The 10,137-nt window shown below is 47.8% G+C and overlaps 1 non-coding gene across 1 annotated transcript; it reads right to left on the bottom strand.

Annotated features, from left to right (window-relative positions):
- Positions 1 to 9,786: 9,786 nt before the first annotated feature.
- TRNAL-UAA lies at positions 9,787 to 9,899 on the bottom strand. The gene is made up of 2 exons: positions 9,862 to 9,899; positions 9,787 to 9,832 (listed from the first exon to the last, which is right to left on the bottom strand). It is a non-coding gene; the product is annotated as a tRNA-Leu (tRNA).
- Positions 9,900 to 10,137: the final 238 nt, after the last annotated feature.

Genomic DNA, 10,137 nt, shown 5'->3' with positions numbered 1-10,137 from the left:
CTGGGAGCAAATGTGTTCTCAGTCAGCCAAGCAGCAGAGGGTGAGAGATTGCTCCCTGACCCTGGGAGCTGCCTTTTGCTGGGGCGGGCTCCACCACCGGAGCCTAGGCAGGAACAATGTCCCCCTGCCCCAGCAGGGAGACAGAGAAAGATCTCCCAGAGCCAGCCCCGCAACCATGGAACTGGTGCTGGGAGATAAGACTCTGCCAGCACTGGTCCTGCAACCATGGAGCTGGCACTGGGAGATACAGATCTTCCAGCCCCAGCCCCACAATCATGGAGTGGGGGTGGGAGCTCCCTGCTGCCAGGGCAGGGGGATATTGTCCCCACCTGGACTCCGGTGGTGGAGCACGGCCTGGCAGCAGGCAGCTCCTGGGGCAGGGAGCTATGTCCCATCCCCTGCCAGAAGACAGCTGTCTCTTTGTCCCTGGGCTAGCACCCAGAAGGATCCTGGCTCCTGCAAGGCCACAGGGAATGGGAGCAGTCTGCTGCTAGGAGCAGCAAATCTTCTCCCACATCCCTGCATGTGTAGACACATGCCCAGGAGTGTTTACTCTCAAGTAGTTTACTCAAGAGTAAACTGCTCCTGGATCTTTTGCATGTGTAGACGTGCCCAGTAAAGAGCAGCTGAATCCAACTAACTTAGTGCCATCATAGAGGGATGCGGGGCATGGAGCCAGAACCTTTCTTACAATGATGACACTGGCCTATTCAGTTCCCATCATAGTTATTTGCAAGTCACAGCTGTTGACAGCAGCTTGAAACCTTTGTCAATATGTACATGTCTTCCTTCTGCTGAAACTTCCTTAGCCTGACGAAGGGTTTTTGAACCCGAAAGCTTGCTTAATAACTATTCTCCAACCATTTGGGTTGGTCTAATAAAAGATATCAAATTCACCCAAGGAACCTTGTCTGCCCATGTCTTCCTTCAGTTGATGAATCTTAAACAATGCTGAACGAATAACTTCTAAAGCCTGCAGACACAGTATTCATAGATGCAGCATATTAAGGATACTTTGCTGTGCTCTAAATGTAACTTACCTAACTAAATATCATAAATTGTTTGGAGGTTGGGGGGATTTTTTACCTCCCTAAAGTGTCCTCTCATTACACTGCTGAGAAAAAAGTTCTTTGTTAGTCTCCCAAGCTCTGATGAAAGGAAATCTTCCTTTCCTTTCTGCATCTCATTTTATGTTTGCTGACAATACTGTGTTATTCTGTAGCTGGTACCTCTAAGGACACAGCTTAAATCCAAAGGCTTATTGTCTACATGGAGAGAGCTGGGACTGTCCCAGGGAACATGATACATGAGTTTGACAGGTCAGAAATCCTATCTTCCTTCCTTAACATGTCACTAAACTCTTTCTTAACCTGGTTCCTCTCTAGGTTCCATTTAGAAATTAGGCTAGGTACAGACATTCAAAAAGCCGGAGGCAGAATCAATCTAAGTTACATGTTTTTTTGTAAACAGCATAATTTAGATCAGTGATGAACAGAATACATACCTGGCCTTTGGTGGGGAGGACGGGGAGCAAATCTTAGATTGAGTTATGCCATTTTGAAACCAGGCTGTGCGTGCCAAATTTCTGTTCTGTTATGCGTATAGACCAGTTTCCGATCACTTATACCAGTAAAAGTATAATGGCTGTAACTGGCCTTAGAGTCTAGGAAATTATTCCTCCATAAGCAGGTTACTTAGCTAGCTTTCTTATCTAGGCCAGCCAATGCCAAGTTCAGGCCTTTCCAATCATATTTATTCCTCTTGGACATGCTTCACAGTCACAATAACTAAAGCAGTCCAAACCAGGGAAACAAAAAAACCAAACAAGTAGACAAACTGGAACCTGCTGCCTCTCCTGAGGCCCTAGGAGAGGGATCTCTCTGGCTCTGGGCTTCTCCTTCCCCTAGGTCTCACAACCTATCCTCCCTCTCTCCACATTGCAGTCCTCCTGGAGCTTTTAACCCATTTTGTAGCTAGACCCTCATTTACCAGTCATCTGTTGCAGCCGGTGGCCAGCCTTCCAACCAGGCAGACCGCTGACTACTAACCAACTTCACCTGGGTTCCAGCCCTCTGGAGGCTGAGCACCATCTCACATTCTCAGTGTAAAAAATATCCATAGAATATTTTGTCTGTTTGTTTAGTTCTGAGCTACTCTAAGACAGGGGTAGGCTACGTTTTTTGGCCAGAGTGCCGAAAAAACCACGATACCTACCTTGGAAGGTGCCAGAATACCGGCATGCCAGAAAACAGAACAAGGGCGGGGGGTACATGGCAGGATGCACTGCATAATCATAAATGTTGCCCTTTTTTTACAGTAAATACCAGATTGTCTAAAAATCGTAAGCCTGGTGACAATAAATAAAATTTGATAATCCCTTTGATCTTGTGTATTTGTTTTGTGCAGGTCCCCCCACAACAGCCCCCCAGCCCTGCTTGTGCCCCTTGCCTCCCACCCAGCCCTGCCACCCTGCACAAGGGCTGCCCCTGTCCCTGCCAGCAGTACCCAGCATCCCGCTGCTCCAGCCTGGCCTCTGCCAGTGATGACCAATGTCCTGTGCACCTGATGGCCATGGTGCTGTCCCTGATGCCCTGCCCCACCCCCTGCCCAAACCCCACGACATCTGTGCACCTGACAGCAGGGCCAAGGCACTGGCTGCAGGAAGCCCTGCTTGACCCCCTCCCTCCTGCACTTGTGGTGTGCAGTGGACTGATGCCTATCCAGGGACCCCACCTGCCTGTGGAAGAGATGGTGCTGTTGATGGCCAGTGATGAAATTGCTGGCCCCTCTTCGTGGAGGGGTGTGGGGCTGGACTGCGGCAAAGACAGCCACTGGCCAGGACTCCCTGAGCTACCAGTGGATGCAGCAACCAGAGAGGGGGGATGGGGTGCTGAAGGCCCAAGAGCCCCTCCTCCAGTGATGTACCACTGAAGGCAACAGGGCAGGGCACAGGCATGGGCAGGCCACCCCTGCTGGTGGCATCTCAGAGTTGTGCTTGGCTCCTGGGGTGCCAAAATGGGGGTCAGCTCCTCCATAAAGGGCATGGTCATTTAGGCACACCTGGACCAATGATTGAAGTCAGTCATGTCCATCCACCATGCCTGCAAGACCTTGGCCTTTGTGCAGCACTGCCTGCAGCACTGCCTGCAAGACCTTGGGCTCACATATGCATCTTGCCTGAGATGGCCTCACAAATATGGTCATTTGAGAACCCACCCTGCACAAACTGCCTCTGCACATTAGCATAGCCCCACAGCACCGAGGGGTCATGCACCTCCTCCTGGGTCCAGTTGGGTAGGCATGGGCATGTGGGTGGGCAGTGCTTGACGGGGAGGATGTGGTGGACATGATTCCCACACTGGCTCCCTGGGTCTCCGCACAGCTGTTCCTGTGATGCGGGCCCTGGACAGCTGCCAGCAGCACATTGGACAGGCCAGGGACTGTAAGCCACTCAGCAAAGGCACTTCACCACAGCACCTGCAAGGGGGTGAACAGCAGCAGGGAGCAGGTGCTGGTCCTGCTGCCATAGATAGCCAGGCAGCAGCCCTAGGGGGATCTTAAAGCTGGGCAGAGGGTGCAGCAAGCTGCAGCCCTTTGCAACATTCATCTGTGGCCAAGCAACAGCTCTGGGTAGGAAACAGGCCAGGCAGGGACAGCCTGTGGCCTGTCCAGGGGGGCACACCAGGCTGGCCTGGCCCCTGCACAGACCAGCAGTCCTGTCCAGACTCCTGGCACTAAAGTTAGTGCCAGGCTGTGTCTACACATGCATTAATGCACTTTCACTAGTTGCACAATTAAGTCTAAATGCACCATTTTTAATGTGCATTAAGTGTGTACACATATAGATTTCAGACTGGCCAAGTATGCTGATGACACCAAACTTTGCAGTAAAGCATCCACACCTGAGGAAAGGAGGGCGATCCAGGCTGACCTTGACAGGCTCAGGAAATGGGCGGACAAGAACATGATGGTGTTTAAGACTGAAAAATGCAAGGTTCTTCATCTTGGGAAGAAAAACCCGCAGAATGCTTATAGGCTTGGCAGTGCTACGCTGGCTAGCACTATGGACAAAAAGGACTTGGGGGTCATGACTGACCACAAGATGAACATGAACTTTAAATGTGATGCTGCAGCTAGTAAAGCGAGCAAAACGCTGGCTTGCATCCATAGATGCTTCTCAAGCAAATCCCAGGATGTCATTCTCCCGTTATATTTGGCCTTGGTGAGGCCGCAGCTGGCGGATTGAGAGCCATGGGACTCTTCAGCCTGGAATAGCGCAGGCTCAGGGGTGATCTGGTAGCTGCCTGTAAGTTTATCAGGGGTGCTCACCAGGATCTGGGGGAACGTCTGTTCACCAGAGCACCACAGGGGATGACAAGGTCAAATGGTCACAGACTTCTTCATGACCATTTCAAGCTAGACATAAGGAAGAACTTCTTTACTGTCTGAGCCCCCAAGGTCTGGAATAGACTGCTGTAAGAGGTGGTTCGAGCACCTACTTTGAATGCCTTCAAGAGAAATTTGGATGTTTATCTTGCTGGGATCCTATGATCCCTGCTGACTTCCTTCCCCTGGGGCAGGGGGCTGGACTCGACGACCTTCTGAGGTCCCTTCCAGCCCTAATGTCTATGAAATCTATGGAATCTATGAGCTGTGCACCCTTAATGAGCATTAAATCAGGCTAATGCACATTAACACATCTCATATAGACACACCCAATGTCTCCACTGTGCCAAAAAGCAGCAGTGGCATGCCAGGGTGGGGGGTGGAAGGAACTCAGGGTAGCTTCACTGCTTCATTTCTGGTTATGGAACATACAGAGTTGGAGTTCTCCCAAGAGTGCCATAACAAATGTATTGACATATGCCATTGAGATTAAGGCCCTGAGAGATTAAGTGACCTGCTGTATTACTTTAATGGTTAGTAGTAGTTCTGTTACAGAGGCAACCAAATCTTTCTATGGTTATTTGGAACCTGTGCTTATAGAAATGCTGTTATGTACACAAAATACCACCCATGTCACAACACATAGGTCTTTTCCATGCTCTTGCTTGATTTTGGCACCTGGGGCCATAGCAGAGATTGAAAGTCCTAACTTCTCTCCCTTTTTCTCTCTGATTTCAACTTCCTGGCTTCCTGATCCACTTAAGTGAGCGTCTTGGAATTTTAACAGCCAATGGTTATTACAATGGGGCCAACGGTTCATCATAAACCATAATGTTGGGGTTGCAGGCAAAGATGACAGTTCCTGAGGCTCCTCTTAGATGGCAGGAGGGCTGTTGTAGTTGGTGGGGGGAGCTGAAGAGGATTCTCACAAAAGTTATGGCTCGTTCTCCTCATAAAGAGCAGGACTATCTCAGGGGCAGCACCAATGTCTCAGTAATCTGCATAGAACTTTGTTCACCACAGCTCTGAGAGAGGCCTTCCCTGTTGCTGCTGAGCCATGAAGGTGGGCATTTAATTTGAATAACCCTCACTCTATCATCTTCCCCTTGCTTTGCTTCCTAGCAGACCCTTATTTCATGGTTAAGTTCCCTGAGCCATCAGTGAGAAACAAAAGCTACCATGTCAATGGGAGATACTGCCTGCAAAAGGAAAGGATGTTAAAATTAAATCCAATAGGGACCTGAATGGTGAAGGATTCTTAATTGTCACAATGCAACAAAGAGCACAGACAGAAGAGCAGCTACCTGTTGCAAGTCATAGCACTTTACAGGAAGCGCTATGAATTGCAACAATCCCCCAGACTCAAGAGAAGTTCATTGTTGGGTCTGGGAGTTGGGGGTTCCAGCTGCTTGCTGCATCCTGGTCTCTGTAGCAACGTTGTTCTCCCCTACCAGCCCGGACACTGTTTTCAAAATGGAACAGGGAAAGGGAGCATTGGGAGCTCTTTTTTCAGGTTTCCTACTCAGCGCTGGAAGGTAGAGTGGGTTGATTGGAGCCTCCACCACCTCAGGGGGACTCCAATCCACCTGCCCCACCTTCCAGCATGAGGTGAAAACCCCCCAAACCAAATTCCCTGTTCTCTCTTTCCCCCTCCCATTCTGAAAACAATGTCAGGCTGGGAGCCCTGCAGACACAAGGTACAGAATGAGATCTGTTTTGGAGCATGTTCATCTGAATCCTCATACAATTAAGGTTCATATTGTCACAGGATCAGGCCCTTTTAAAGCAGTCTGCAGCTGTGCACTTCTGTTTGGTCACAGCTGTAGACCGCTTTCTGGGACCAGATCAGAGGAAAGTTGTTACTTCTGTCTGTTCCCAAAGTGGAGCTGCTCATTCCAAAGGGTTTTGTGTTTATACATACCCCTTAGCTTCTTCAACAGAGGACAACGATGATGTATTTCAAGGCATGGATGACCAAGAAGGGATGACGAGACTTAGCTTGTCCTTATGAGAGTGAATCATTGGGCTTTCCAGTCTAACAGGTAGGTAGGCACCAACACCTGGCATTCCCATAACGTGGCAGCTTGCAGCACTTTATGTTGAGGCCAGTGCTAATGGCAAGGTGGTTACCGAAAGCATCAGATTTGATTAACCTTGATATCTTGCCTTACGTAACTGTGAATGCCATAGTAGCTATGAAATTACCCAGCCTTATTTGGAATCCAAGCAGAGTGTTTGACTCAGTGACCTCCTACAGCAGTAAAATTAACTGTTGCTTCTGACTATAGAGTAGGTTTGTAGTGCTTCTGGGGCAGTCCAGAGGTCTCTGCTCAACATTTTAAAAGTATTTATTATATATTTATTATATATTATTATTATTATATATTTAATAAAATTATTTATTATATTACTTTCCATACACACAAACTCCCATTTCGTGCTCAAGGATGATGGTGTCTATCTACCCTAAAACCAAAAAACATCATTTAAAAAGTGCTAATATTAATAAGCAATAGAGATGTGCTAACTTGTCATCTTAACTATAAATTCCAAGCTCTTCAAGGCAAGGGAATAAAAAATGAAGAGCATAATTAATATTATCCTGCCTAAATAATGTGCAACACTAAAAAAAATGGCATAAATGCCCAGCTGGTTTCAGTAGCTGAACTAAAGTCAAGGTAGCCACAACCATAGACCATTGAAGTCAATGTAGATATGACCAACAAAGCATCTGCCCTATTATTCATATTTATCATTGACAGTGCCTTGGGTCAAGGCCAGTTGTACAAATGTGCAAGTAGACCCAGTTTTTAAAATCATAGAAAATTAGGGTTAGAAGGGACCTCAGGAGGTCACAGCTAGTCCAACCCCCAGCTCACAGCAGGACCAGCCCAAACTAGATCATCCCAGCCAAGGCTTTGTCTAGCTGGGTCTTAAAAATCTCCAAGGATGGATATTCCACCACTTCTCTGGGTAGCCCTTTCCAATGCTTTACTACCTTCTTCATGAGAAAGTTTTTCCTAATATCTAACCTAAACTTCCCTTGCTGCAACTTGAGATCATTGTTGCTCATTCTGTCATCTGCCACCACTGGGAACAGTCCAGCCCCATCCTCTTTGAAATTTACTCTGAAATGAAAATTAAGCAGATGAATGGGACAAGTAACAGGAAAAAGGTGAGGGAGAACAATATCAATGCAGGACTGCACAGACTAGCAATGGGTATGATGATTCGAATAATAAGAATAAGAGGAATTAAAGGTCTTGTTTGAATAATTTTTAAAATTCCATATTAAGCCACAAGCACATCTATTAACTTTGCTCAGTCACTCCTCCAGGTCTCTCTGAATGCCTGTCTTCAAACAATAACAGCACACATTCAAAGCCCTTCCTTTGGAATCACACACTGCATCCATTAAACCAACATCATCCTTCTTAATCAAGGTTAATTTAGGTGGGTAAAGTGTGTCTCAGTTGGAATTTTGTCAGATGCTTTTAGATCTCCAATTTTAAATAAATTTAGCCTTTGAATTCCCATGGAGAGAGTTGCTAAGGTAACCAAAACCAACCATATTGCTACTGTATATTGTCCCCATGGAGCTTCATTAGGGCCAATCAGTCATTTCCAGGGTAATGGAATGTGTCGCTTTCAAAGATAAGAATATTTCTTTTACTGTGGTGGAACATTTTATTAAATATATTAACCCGTTGGCCTCTTAAAATCATTATAGTATCATAGTATCATAGTACTTAGGGTCAGAAAGGACGTAAACAGATCATCAAGTCTGACCCCCTGCCCCAGGAAGGAACAGGTGCCGGGGTCATATCACCCCAGCCAAATATCTGTCCAGCCTCCTCTTGAAGACCCCCAAGGTAGGAGAGAGCACCACCTCCCTTGGGAGCCCATTCCAGAGCCTGGCAGCCCTAACTGTAAAGTAATGTTTCTTGATGTCCAGCCTGAACCTTATCTCTAACAATTTGTGGCCATTATTCCTAGTAACCCCAGGTGGTGCCCGGTGGAACAGAGCCTCCCCCAGTTCCTGCTGGTCCCCCCTGGTGAGTTTGTAAACAGTCACCAGATCCCCTCTCAGCCTTCTCTTGTGGAGACTGAACAGGTTCAGGCCCTTTAGCCTCTCCTCGTAGGGCCTGCCCTGCTGCCCCTTGACCATGCGAGTGCCCCTTCTCTGGATCCTCTCGATGCTAGCCACATCCCTCTTGAAGTGCGGCACCCAGAACTGGACGCAGTACTCCAACTGTGGCCTGACCAGTGCCGCATAGAGGGGAAGGATCACCTCCCTGGACCTGCTTGGGATGCATCTGTAGATGCACAATAAGGTGCACTAAGCCTTACTGATCACTTCCTTGCATTGGCAGCTCATGTTCATCCTGGAGTCAACAATGACTCCAAGATCCCTTTCTGCCACTGTGATGACAAGAAGGGTGTTCCCCAGCCTATAGCTGTGTTGCTGGTTCCTTCTCCCTACATGCAGCACCTTGCACTTGTCTGTGTTGAATTGCATCCTATTCTTATCCGCCCACCTCTGTAACCTGTCCAGATCTAGCTCGATTCTGTCCCTCCCCTCCAGCGTGCCCACCTTGCCCCACAAGTTGGTGTCACCAGCAAATCTGGACAGCGTGCTTTCCACACCCACATCCAAATCTCTGAGAAAGATGTTGAACATTAGAGGCCCCAGGACCAAGCCCTGGGGAGACTCCACTGCCCACATCCCTCCAGGTTGAAAATGACCCATCCACCACAACTCTCTGGGTACAACCATCTAGCCAATTTGCCACCCATCTGACTGTGTAGGTATCAATGCCGCAGTCACCAAGTTTTTTTAAGAGAATGTGGGAAACCGTGTCAAAGGCCTTCTTAAAGTCTAGAAAGACAACATCCACCCCAACACCCTCATCCAGGGACTTTGTGACCTGATCATAAAAAGAAACCAGGTTAGTCAGGAAAGACCTACCCTCAATGAACCCATGTTGGTTGCCCCTGAGCATTACCTCCCCTGCTGGGCCCTTGCAGATGTGCTCCTTGATAATTTTCTCAAAGGTCTTCCCAAGGAACGAGGTAAGGCTGATTGGCCTATAACTGCCAGGGTCCTCTTTTCTCCCCTTCTTGTAAATGGGGACCACATTGGCCCTTTTCCAATCCTCTGGTACCTGGCCAGTGCCCCATGAGCACTCATAGAGCCATGCCAGGGGCCCCACTATGACCCCTGCCAATTCCCTAAGCACCCTTGGGAGAAGAGTATCTGGGCCTACTGATTTAAACACATCCAGCCCTTCCAAAAGTTTCCTAACTAGGTTGTCCCTGACCCTAGGCATGGCGGTGCCTCCCCTAGATCTGTCTGCAATTCTAGTGGGGGAGATGTCCTGGTCCCTGAAAAAACATTTGTGTCAGAAGTGGGATTTGAACCCACGCCTCCATACAGAGACCAGAACACTCACCTGATCAGGAAGGCAGCTATATCTTAAGTCTGGCGCCTTAGACCACTCGGCCATCCTGACACCACAAATGTACTCATCCTTTGCCTTTAATTATTATCTTTACGAAATGAGCGGCAGAAAAATTAATTGCTGACAATTGCAGACCAATGTGAGACATACAAAATTTAAAATATTCTTAGATGCATGCAGATTTGAAAAATTGGGCTTGGGCAACCTTGTGGTTTATTATGGGCTAGTGCCTTTCACCTTTGTAATACTTGTCAAAATCTATCTCAGTTCCTAATTACCAGCTAGGATC

This window comes from Alligator sinensis, unplaced genomic scaffold (genome assembly GCF_000455745.1).
Source record: "Alligator sinensis unplaced genomic scaffold, ASM45574v1 scaffold857_2, whole genome shotgun sequence".
Taxonomy (NCBI): Eukaryota; Metazoa; Chordata; order Crocodylia; family Alligatoridae; genus Alligator; species Alligator sinensis.
This window is presented reverse-complemented; position numbering and strand designations above follow the sequence as displayed.